This window comes from Oryzias melastigma, linkage group LG2 (assembly GCF_002922805.2).
Source record: "Oryzias melastigma strain HK-1 linkage group LG2, ASM292280v2, whole genome shotgun sequence".
Taxonomy (NCBI): Eukaryota; Metazoa; Chordata; class Actinopteri; order Beloniformes; family Adrianichthyidae; genus Oryzias; species Oryzias melastigma.
The window spans coordinates 20,726,172-20,738,079 of record NC_050513.1 but is presented as its reverse complement, the minus strand read 5'-3'; the positions used below and the strand labels follow the sequence as shown (position 1 = coordinate 20,738,079).

The window sequence follows — 11,908 nt, the reverse complement described above, 5'->3', positions numbered from 1 at the left end:
TTCTCCAAACTATCTCTACCTCAGTCCGAACTATCTCTAAACTCACCAATCGTAACTCTCCATCAAACACCCGCATTATGAATGGAGTCTGAAGGATTCATGACGGTGTCAAAACTCTCGAGAAGCCTCTGTGTACCGATAAGCTCCTCCTCCCTCCTCTGCGTACCGATAAGCTCCTCCTCCCTCCTCTGCGTACCGATTAGCTCCTCCTCCCTCCTCTGCGTACCGAGAAACTCCTCCTCCCTCCTCTGTGTACCGATAAGCTCCTCCTCCCTCCTCTGCGGCGGCACCTGCCGTGAAGCTTCAATACAGAACGTCTCATCACTAAATTAAACTGGAGGTTTACACCCATAAGACGTCTATAATTACTGGTATTCTAAATAAATATAAAGAGGAATCTTTCCCAGATATTGTTCTTCCATTGTTTTCTTTCTTTTTAAGAATGTAACTCCAGCAATGAATTAAGGACCACTGAGGAGACACCGCGTAACACCTGTAACACCGAGATATGACGAGTGATCATTGTTTATGAAACAATGTTTTTATTATTATTTAAACAACATGTTGCACCGAGATAATGAGGTAATGTCCAAACAATAGAGCGGGTTACAAAGTTTTATTAATACAATAAACATGAACCGTTCCCAAGCTCTCTCCTCCTTAACATGTGTCTGATTGTCTTTCAATAACACTGGTGTCAAGCCAGCACGCTCTCGTTAAACTGCTGTCTGAGCCCTCTCTGGAATACGGCGTGGACTTTAATACAATCATTACGGTAGCAGCAAGAAAGGCTTCATTTCAAAGTGAGAGTAAAGCGTTTCCACAGAACCATTTCACTTCTCACTTATAGTATCCTTTCATGTACTCTTACCCACAAAGTTTCACTCAGATCTCATGTAGTATTTTGTAGTACTGCCCTGTTGAAATCGTGTACTTAAGCGAAAAAAACTACAGTTTTTAAATACTCCTAAAATGAAAACTCCTAGTTTCCACTGAGTCTTTTCACTTAAGAAGACACCTCAACTTCCTGCCCATCATCAGCTCTGCTGGAGACCTACCGTAGTTGTTTGAGGGGTTATGCGATAAGGAAACAGAGCCCTGTTTACTTTGGTCTCCAACGTCTCACCTTTGCTTTTCTTCATGAGTTCTTTAAATGTCTGCACTGCTCCTTCAGCCAACCCGTTGGATGAAGGGTGATAAGGTGCTGCTGTCACATGAGTGATGCCATTGCGAGTAACAAACTCTTGGAACCGTTCACTCCCAAAACATTGAGCATTGTCTGACACGATCATCTCAGGAATACCGTGGGTACTGAAACTGCTTCTCAAACTCTCCACTCAAGCTGCTGCCACAGGACACACATCTAACCACTTGGAATGTGCATCCACAACGATCAAAAACATTTTTCCCATGAATGGACCCGCATAGTCAATGTGAAGTCTCCTCCAGGGTTTATCAGGCCACTCCCAAGGATGGAGTGGTGCATGTTCCGGTGCCTTCCTTTGTTCCTGACACACCGTGCATGTTTTAACTTTTTTTTATATATCCAAGTCCATGTGTGGCCACCATACGTAACTCCTAGCCAATGCTTTCATTCGGCTCATCCCAGGCTGAGCCTGATGTAGCTGCTCTAACATGTACGGTTGGGCCCTCGCAGGTATTACAGTTCTTGCTCCCCACAGAACACAACCGTCTTGCACACTCAACTCCTCTTTTGGAACTTCAAAGGGTTTTAACTCACTGTTTTTGTGGTTGGGCCATCCACTGCCCCCACTCCGTCTGGAGACGCATCACAAGACAGGATCAGCTCTTTCCTTTCATCCTAATGCACCAAAACGCCATCTGACTGCAGCAGTTCTTTGGACAGCTTGAACACTCGTTCTTGGTCTGGACCCCACACCCACTTTTCTTCTTTCCTGAGCAGCTTATGTAGAGGTGCCAACAGAGTAGACTGCAGTGAAGTTAGTTTGAGGTTGGATATTCGACAGACATTCGCTCGGTTCATATTTAGGGACCGTCAACAAATGACAGAATGTTTCTTCAGTAGCTCGTAATATATTGGACCAAATCAAACCAAAAACCTTTAAAATAATCAAACAGATTAAGAACTATCTATAACAACAGATTACATTAGCTTTTGATGATTTTTCTAATGTTAGTCAATTTTCTAGCGTAAATTGTTACGTTTTTCTTCAATAGCTTTTATGTTATTTGACCAAATCAGTTAAATTCACTTTAGAATATTAGAACAGACTAAGAACTATCTATTACAGCAGATTACATTAGCTTTTGATGCTTTTTCTAATGTTAATAAATATTTTAATATAAATTCAATTTAATGTTTTATTTTAATCAATACCACCCATGATAAAGGTGGACAGTATTTTATGTATGACACAAACACCAGTGAGGATAAAAATATAATTGATAAAAACTGAAACTAAATTTATGTGTTTAACCTTGAACTACACTGTCAGACTTTACCTATCCACATTACGGTAACAAGCTGGCAACACTATCGCCAGCATCATACCGTGACTCTGGGTCAACAGTGACATACCACTGAGCGTTGTTCGTGGAATGATACTGTAAGATTTTTGTCAGTATAATACTCTCGCACCACATCACGGTAACTCACTGCAGAACCCTCTCAGGTATCTTACTGGCAACAGCGTTGCCAGTAAGATACTGTGATCACTTAAGATGCGCAGTACTGTTTGTTAACGTTACATCACCGCAAGCTCAATTCAATGTACTTGGTTGCGATAAATTTCCTGGTAATTTACCCTTATAGCGCACTTTTGGTACTGCAATTTCTCAGCTGTCAGATTGTACCGTATTCCTATGAGCGGTTATTTACCTTTTAACATGAGCTATTTACTATGTTCTGAGTGAACAGCAACATACCGTACTAACCAAATATATATATAGATATTAGAGAAAGCATGCACCCAAATGCACGCATGCATATACATTTGATTGTAAGTAAGATATAAAAATCAAAATGACAACATTATGCACTGGATATTCATTTTCTTTTAATTTGATTTCTCTTTTTACATTGAAATAAAAATCCCACCATAAATCAGGGGGAGCCTCCTCTAGAGTTAGCTCAAAACGTGCAAATTATGTGTTGGTAGAAATAAACTGTGGTACATAGAGGTAAAAATACATAAACACAGTTGCAAAAAAGAATTAAACTATACAGCCAGTTATTTGCAGGATGCTGAGGTGGGTGGCTTCTTCACGTGTTGCCCAGAACACTGAGGCGATTGGTCATCTGTGGAGACAGATATGTCCCAAAAATGGACACAACTACACTTTAAGAACACATTCTGCCTTGAAGTATCTGCTGTATTAAACTCAAGTTAGTAAGAATGAAACCAGTCATACCTAATTTGAAGTTTTCCACTCAAATTCCGTCAGCCGTTGGAGGAAGGTTGTGACATGGGGATTAATTTGAACAACCTTTCGCTTGACCACATTCCCCGTCTTTCTGCTCGTGCCAACTTTCGAGGTACATTTTGTCCCTTCTTCAGGGTTGATCCTGACAAAAAATCTAAAATAATATAATAAGTTAGTGCATTGCAAGAACAAGAAGAAGAACAAGAATCTTGGAATTCCTCTATGATGCACTGTATGGTGCTGGCTGGTAAGAGCATTTTTGCTTGCATTTTAAGATAAAACATCGCCAATTGATTTAGGAATTTGTCTTCATCATTCTGTGAATCTTTGTCTTCTAAAGTGTTTACAGTGTCCTGTCCTTGGATCCTATCAGCGTAACAAATTTCCTGTGGTCTTTCCTCATGAACTGATTTTGACAGCATATGTTTGCGAGAAATATGGCTGGAGAATGACGTTCGAACTCTGAAATATTTAGAGCAACCTTCAAAAGGGCATAACACTTTTTTTTCAACTTTAATATGAAATCTCAGATGGGCACAGAGACTTTTAAAATTTTGACCAACGTACTCACATCCAGGAACTTTACATCTGAGGTCACCTGTGAACTTTGAGTCCTCCTCAGTGGTCTCCCTTCCTCTTTGATTCCTGTGCATATGGGAACGGAAGGCAGTGAATGTTGTGAAAGTAGCATTACAAGTGTCAATTCCACATGAATATCTATAATTTGCCATGTGCTTATGGCGTCTAACATGTATACTAAACAATATAAATTTGTGTGCACAGAAGCCACACAATTTACAAAAAAACATTTTTTCTATGAAGTTAATTAAATCAATTCCTGTCTAAGGATAATTTCAGTAACACAACTAGCAATATTCGGTACCAACAGATTGTTTTAACTTGACATAAATATTCTCAATGGGCCTGAAAAATGTGGGACATAAAATAAGTAGAAAAAAATATTCTCACACCTTAACCACAAAACAACACCTTTTATATCAAAGTCTAGAGCAGATAATCTTCAACAAGTCATTTAGCACACAACAGTATTTAGAGAACCAGCAGTTTCAACCAGGAAGCATTTACTTCTTCTTGTGCAGTTTTATAGCAGATGGGCACTGCCTGCAAGTGAATTACTGCCATCTACTGGCATGCAGTCTGGGTGAGATACTTACTGTTTTCTTCTGTTCTTTATGAAGCGTCTGTGTGCCTCATGCTTTTCGTCTGGTGAAAATGATGAACTGCACTTCCAAGTGGACTAAGGATACGTACCAATACTCAACCAATACTCAGTCTTAAGTTGGTACCAGTCACGAATTAAAATATCTTAGCCACAGTTGCATGTTCTCCTTCACCCTATAAATATTTTGGGGAAAAACTGTGTCTGTCTGACTGACTGATGTGTGGGCACATCACTGTAAATATGAAATATCATTTTACGAAGTTTCATTTTGAAACTGCAACAGAAGTTTTATTTTTAAATCTACTCATATTTCCTGTTTTTGTGACTTTTTTCGTACTGGTAGTGAAACTCCTCAAGCTTGTGTTTCGTAGCAGAGGGTGTTATTCAGAGGGAGTCATTACTGAGGCATTGTAAACACTCAAAGTGATTAGTAGCTCTTCTATTTTTTTGTAACAACACAATGCAACGGAGACCGTGTAAATCCATGGGCATCATTCTAGAAAATTATCAGAATAGAATAGAATACACTAGAATACACTAGAATACACTAGAATAGAATAGAATAGAATAGAATAGAATAGAATAGAATAGAATAGAATAGAATAGAATAGGATAGAATAGATTTGAATTGAATTTGATTGATCCCACAACAAAGATTTTAATTTGTCACTACAGGTCCAAGAATGCTGTAGATTGAAGCTAATGATTCTTATAAAAAGTAGGAGATGCGAAATTCAAAAATGAAGGTGTTCAGTGTTCAGGCTCAAAGGGACCACTCTAAACAGAGGCAGATCTCTGCACCAATTTGTCAATTCTTTTCCTGTCACTAACTGGTGACAGAACACAAATATCCAAATGGTGTTGACATGATGTCCGAGGTATTTCCTGTGTGTGTTGTGTTAAATACCTGTTTTCTTTAGGACAGTGACATGCATTGAAAACTATGGTATGTCATAGAATTTAGTTGCATAGATATGCAAATTACTGTAATACACTGCAAGCATACGACAGGGATATTTTACTGTACTTTTTACAGTAATTCACAATGGGAATTACAGCAGAATATATCATCATGCTGCATATTGCACCTTTTTCAGCTAAAACAGTAACATACCGTGAAAACTATGGGATAATATTTTTTCAAGTTACATTGACATGCAAATTACAGTACTACACCGCAAACATTAGTTTAAAATATTTTACTGTTAATTTTACAGTAATTCCCCATGGGAATTACAGCAAAGGTGAACAGTGTATCCTGGACATGTTTACATTAAAAGTGGGGTCATCTGGACCCCACAAGACAGAGCACAGAAATTTCTTTTCAATTATCATTATATTATATTATTATATATTATTTTACCTTGTAAGCTAATATACACTGCTGTAATAGAAAGTTCTTAATCTGTTCTAATATTCCAAAGTGATTTGGTCAAATAACATAAAAGCTATTGAGGAAAAACGTAAGAATTTACACTAAAAAATGGACCAAAATTAGAAAAAGCATCAAAAGCTAATTTAAACTGCTGTAATAGATAGTTCTTAACCTGTTCTAATATTCTAAAGTGAATTCAACTGATTTGGTCTTAAATCCTAAAAGCTATTGAAGAAAAAATGTGAAGTTTTACACAAAAAATATGACTAAAATTAGAAAAAGCATGAAAAGCTAATGTAAACTGTTGTTATAGATAGTTATTAATCTGTTTGATTATTTTAAAGGTTTTTGGTTTGATTTGGTGCAATATATTAAGAGCTATTGAAGAAACATTCTGTCATTTGTTGACGGTCCCTAAATACGAACCGAGCGAATGTCTGTCGAATATCCAACCTCAAACTAACTTCACAGCAGTACAGAGTAGACAGATTTGGTAAGAACCGATTGTAAAAATGTAGCCATCCCAAGTAAGCTTTTAGCTCTGTCACCGACGTGGGTGAAGGAGCTTCTTGAACTGCTTTCACTTTAGCTGGGAGAGGATGAAGCCCTGTTTGATCTACTTTGTGTCCCAGAAAAATGACTTCCTTCTCCAAGAACTGACACTTGCTCCTTTTTAAACGCAGACCTGACTCATTGAGTCTTTGGAGCACTTGATCCAAAATCTGAATGTGTTCCTCTTCACTTTTACCTGTCAAAATAATATCATCCAGATATACGGCTACATTTGGAATGCCCTGTAACACACTCTCCATGGTCCTCTGAAAAATGGCAGGACTTGAGCTCACTCCAAAAGGAAGCCTCGTATAAGTGAACAAACCTGTGTGTGTTCACTGTGACATACTTCCTTTCCTCCTCATCTAACACGATCTGCTGATATGCATGACTCATGTCTAACTTGGTGTATGTTTCTCCTCCTGACAGGCGATCATGTCCTCCATCCTAGGAATCGGGTACTGTTCTAATGCCGATACTTTGTTCACTGTTAACTTATCGTCTCCACAAATCCTCACAGTACCATCCGGCTTTAAAATGGGGACGATAGGTGCAGCCCAACCAGAAAATTTCACTGGCTCAGTGATCTTCTCCTTTAAAAGCCTCTATTTCTGGCTCCACTTTGTGTCTCATAGCAAATGGAACTGATCGTGGTTTGTAGAACTGAGGGGTTGCTTCCTTTTTCACACATATTTTTGCTGAAACCCTTTCAACTTCCCGAGCTCCTCTTTAAAAACTGTTTCATGTTTTACCAAGCCTTCCTGAAGTGCCTCATGGGAACATGGGAAGCAGAAGGAAAGAATTCCAAGGAAGAATAACCAGAATATTCAGAGAAGGAAAATATGACTTAAGCTCTAACAAAAATAGGAGAAAAAATAAGAATTCTTCATCCAAACAAAAAGCACAAATTGTTCCAGTGTTCCATTTCTTGGGTGTGTTCATCTTTTGAAGATCTTCATAAATTGACAGAAGTCTATCATAAAACCTTCAAATCTGGGAGTTCTTTTTCTTCCTCTACACTTCTGAATGGAACATTTAGACTGGAGGAGTAACACATTGATACTGTTTTCTACTGTTTATCATCCCAGTTCAAATATGTCACAATGTCTTTGAAATGTATTGTGTGTTTTGTGGAGTTCAATGCGTTGTAAAGGGTTCTAGTGACGTCATATCCGCTCTAATGGTTAAAAAAAAACGTTTTTTTGTATTTTATTTAAATGTATTTTGTGACTAAAAATAGTTGTGAATCAGTATATATTTTTAGTAGACATAAACCTTGTGATTGTTGAAATGTTAAGGCCTTTTTAAAATAAAGTTTTCGGCGTGACCCGGAAGTAAACAGAAGGACATTTTAGCCAGTAGCGCTAGCATTGTTAGCTAGCAGCGTTAGCTTGTGTTCATAGGACGGCGGTGTTTTGTTCGACGTTCGTGAGGTTTTTGGACAGAAAGGACGATCCAAACTCTCAGCATGTGTCCGTAAATGAGTGAAAAAGCGTCGAGTGTCCAGAGGACTTTGTTGCAGCTGCAGGAAGCATGTCTTCCCTTCAGTCTCTGAGAGAGTTGATCAGCGAGCGACTCGCTGCTGCTGCTGAAGAAATCTGCAGATTCTGTGAAGGAACCATCGTCCAGTACGAGGAGGAGCTCTGTCGTCAGCGCAGACTGCTGGATATCTGCTGGAAACCACAGCTTCAGCTCCACCACGTAGGTATGTTCACTTCTTCGGCTCCAGGTTCGAGGTTGACTGTATCTGAGTTCTGGACTGAGAGGCTCCTCCCCCTCGAGATTCCAGACAGGAAGTACCTGTGAAATCCATAAACGTTTAACGTAACCTAGCTATATCATAGATTAACATTACAATAATATTATTACTGAAAAGTTTTCAATATCAACATACTATCTGTGTCGTGAATCGGATGGTATCGTGAGTTACCCTGAGATTCCCAGCCCTATTTACCAACACATGTCAAAATATTATTATTTTTATTATTTTATTTTTTTATTTTATTTTATAAGGTAGGGTTGCTCATCCTAAACGGGTCATAGGGAACAAGTTAGACAGGAGAGTGGTTCATTCAGAATCTCCTTATGAGTAGACAACATCAGGATTATTTAATGAGTTCATCCAGATCAGCATCAACAGGGAACCACTCTGTACTCAGAAATATTATATTATTATGCAAAGAAAAGCTATATGTGTTATCTTTGAAAAAGATGATTTTATCTTGTATGAAAAGACAAAGAACGACATAATGAAGACATGAGATAAAAACAACAGTTTGAAATGGCTGATTTCTAATCAGTCTTTGCTCTCTGCTTTTGGTATTGTCACATGGACTAGAAAGTGTTTTGTTGTCTCTTCTCTTTAGCTAAAAAGCTCCCTCTACCCCGATGAGGAGAGGGGTGTCAGTAATGTCTGAATTATTGACACATACAGTAAAAGACATTTATTTTTTAAGAAAATGACCTTGCATAAAAGTCATTTCTAAGGACATAAGTTGCATTAGCTACAATAATGATAGTGTGAATGCTTTTGCTGAATGTGGTCGCTGAAAGTGCTAAAGCTGAAGCTGCTGAAGTATTTTGCTGTTATCGCTGAAGGGATTCACTATAAGTTCTAAAGCTACGCTAATAATGCTTAAATTAAACAAGTATTTCAATATATAAAACCTTATTAAAAGTCAAATCAACACAAAAGACTGTTAGCATGATGCAAAAATATTGATTAAGCTCAAAATATCCTAAAAAACCTTAGTGAATGTCACATTAGTTCAAAATATTAGCGTGTAGCTAAAATATTTGGCTAACTCTAAAGAAGGCTAAAAAACACATCACTGCATGCCGAATCATTCAAAACATTAGTATGTTGCTAAAATATTAGCTAAACTCAAGATTAGCTCAAAAACCTCAGTAGATGCCAAATTATTCAAAAATGTTAGCATGTTGCTAAAATATTAGCTAAACTCAAGATTAGCTCAAAAACCACAGGAGATGCCAAATTAGTCAAAAATGTTAGCTTGTTGCTAAAATGTTAGCTAAACTTCATATTAGCCTAAAAAACCCTCAGTGGATGTCAAATTAGTCCAAAACGTTAGCATGTTGCTAAAATACTAGCTTAACTTAAAATGAGCCTAAAAAATTTTAGTCGATGCAGAAGTAGTCCAAAATGTTAGCATGTTGCTAAAATGTTAGCTAAACTTCAATTTAGCCCAAAAATCTTCAGTAGATGCAAGTTAATCAGAAATGTTAGCATGTTGCTAAAATGTTAGCGTCTAAAAAGAATTCTTGGTCGTACCCGTGCACCCAGCCTTTCTGTGAGGACCAAACAAACCAAACATAATCTCTGCGACTGTAGAATTCTGCTTCCTGTTTGTGTGTGCAGGCGTAACAACCTCCAACAACAATTATTATTGTTTCATTAGAATGATCATCTGGTGATTCCACAGCGGCTGCATCGGCGCACATTCAAGTTTCAGAGTCGTTCAGTTTGGGTCCGTGCGCACGCATCCTGTGCATGTGCACGTTTCTGGTGGTGGAGTGAATGAAAACAGTCTGTTTAAATCCTTCAACACCGGAGCTTTAGCTCCAGTGTTCAGGATACAGTCTTTCATCTACCGTTAACGTGATGATTGTAACTCCTGCAGATTCTGAAGTGGAGTAAACGAGCCTCACGCTGGTGATCAGCTCTGTGCAGTTATGAATGTTTGTGTAATCCACGTTGATCAGCTGATCCTGCTGCAGAGAAAAGCTGCTCTGTGCAGCAGCTCTCTCATTATGAGCCTCTATGTAGTAATATAGGACATAGTTCCTGCAGAGCGACAAGACTTCGTTAGAAATTCACCTCTGAGTTGTGGGTGGGGCTGTTGGTGTGAAGTAACCCCTCGCTGATATCTCATGAAGTCTTTGTTTACTCGCTCTCTCACTAGCTTACAGCCCCTCACACCCCCACACTAACATTAGATGGTGACCGATATCGTCTCTATCCAGTTCTTATATACAGTGTATGAAAGTAACCCCTCGCTGATATCTCATGAAATCTTTTTTACTCGCTCTCTCACTAGCTTACAGCCCCTCACACCCCCACGCTAACATTAGATGGTGACCGATATCGTCTCTATCCAGTTCTGATCCAGATTCCAGCTCAGATGAAGAAAACAAAGACGTTCATGGATCTGTTTGTCTACTATAAAGGGATCAGAGTGGAGCAGAGCGGGAAGATTTAGGCTCCACCCATTTCACTTTCTGTCCAAAAGTTAAGCTTTTTCAAACTGCACTTTTTTTATTTGTATATACTATATAAATATAGTATTCTATCATCATGCGTTTCAAATAAAGAGCTTCATGTTTACCAGTTTGTAAGTTCTTCATTTTTAAGTCTTGACGCTGATGTTGACAGCACATAAAAGGAAAGTGACCATGTAAACGTGTTAAATGTAATGAGGTCGAGAAGGTCGGTGCACCAGACTTTAGTGCTGGTGGACCTAAGAACAAAAGATAGGCGCACCGGTGAAACCAGTACAGAAAGTTAGTCCAGAGCCCTGCATTACACATACGTACTATAAGGATTCTGTATAAAAATAAAAACATAGGTTCCCACAACCTGTCGACAAATATTGTTACAATTCTTGTATAAATCTCTTAAAATGTTGAAACATCCAACGTACATGTAACCCAGCCAAAGTTCTGTCTCTTTAAATCTGCCGGTTCCCCCTGCACTGTACAAATGTTGTGAGACTCTGTTAGTAGTGACGAGTTACTTTCGTTTTAAAGGCGTGTCGAAGCACCAATGAGATGCATGCGTGGGGGAGCTGTGTTCCACTGCAGCAGGTAGACTTGTAACCTGCAGACGTGACAGATCAATCCTGTTGTGCCGGTTTAATGACCAAAACCCTTTTACAGTTTTCTCAAATGCTAAAACACATTGGACAAATGTTTCCTCCGTGTTCCCTAATGACTAAACACAACAGCCTTTTCTAAAGCTACATAAACACAAACACACCTTCCAATTTCAAACTCATCTTTCACACCAAAGAGAAACTCGAAGCTTTCAAAGCTGTAAACACTACACTCATCATTACACACTCCATCAAAACAATGAAAACACAAAATTGTGAGAAGGTTCTTTGCTTCATAACTGCCAATGCATGTTTTTCAAAACTTTACAGTCACAGATCTTCTTACAGTAGGTCTCTGCAGAGGATTAGACATTAGATTTGTGAGTTTTATAAGAATATAAACCTATATAACATACTGCATGTACACTGCTGTAACACGACTCAATGCAGAATCTCCACTGGGATGTCATCATAAGCCAGCTCCATTGCCCTTAGGAGGTTCTCTCTAGGATATGGTTGTCGGTCATAAACCTTCCATCTCCACGATGAGAAGAACTCCTC

At 38.6% G+C, this 11,908-nt stretch overlaps 1 long non-coding RNA gene across 1 annotated transcript; it reads right to left on the bottom strand.

The window, feature by feature from the left end:
* Positions 1 to 3,018: 3,018 nt before the first annotated feature.
* LOC112140224 lies at positions 3,019 to 4,400 on the bottom strand. The gene is made up of 3 exons (XR_002918136.2): positions 3,977 to 4,400; positions 3,394 to 3,559; positions 3,019 to 3,280 (listed from the first exon to the last, which is right to left on the bottom strand). It is a non-coding gene; the product is annotated as an uncharacterized LOC112140224 (long non-coding RNA).
* Between the last annotated feature and the right edge of the window lie 7,508 nt (positions 4,401 to 11,908).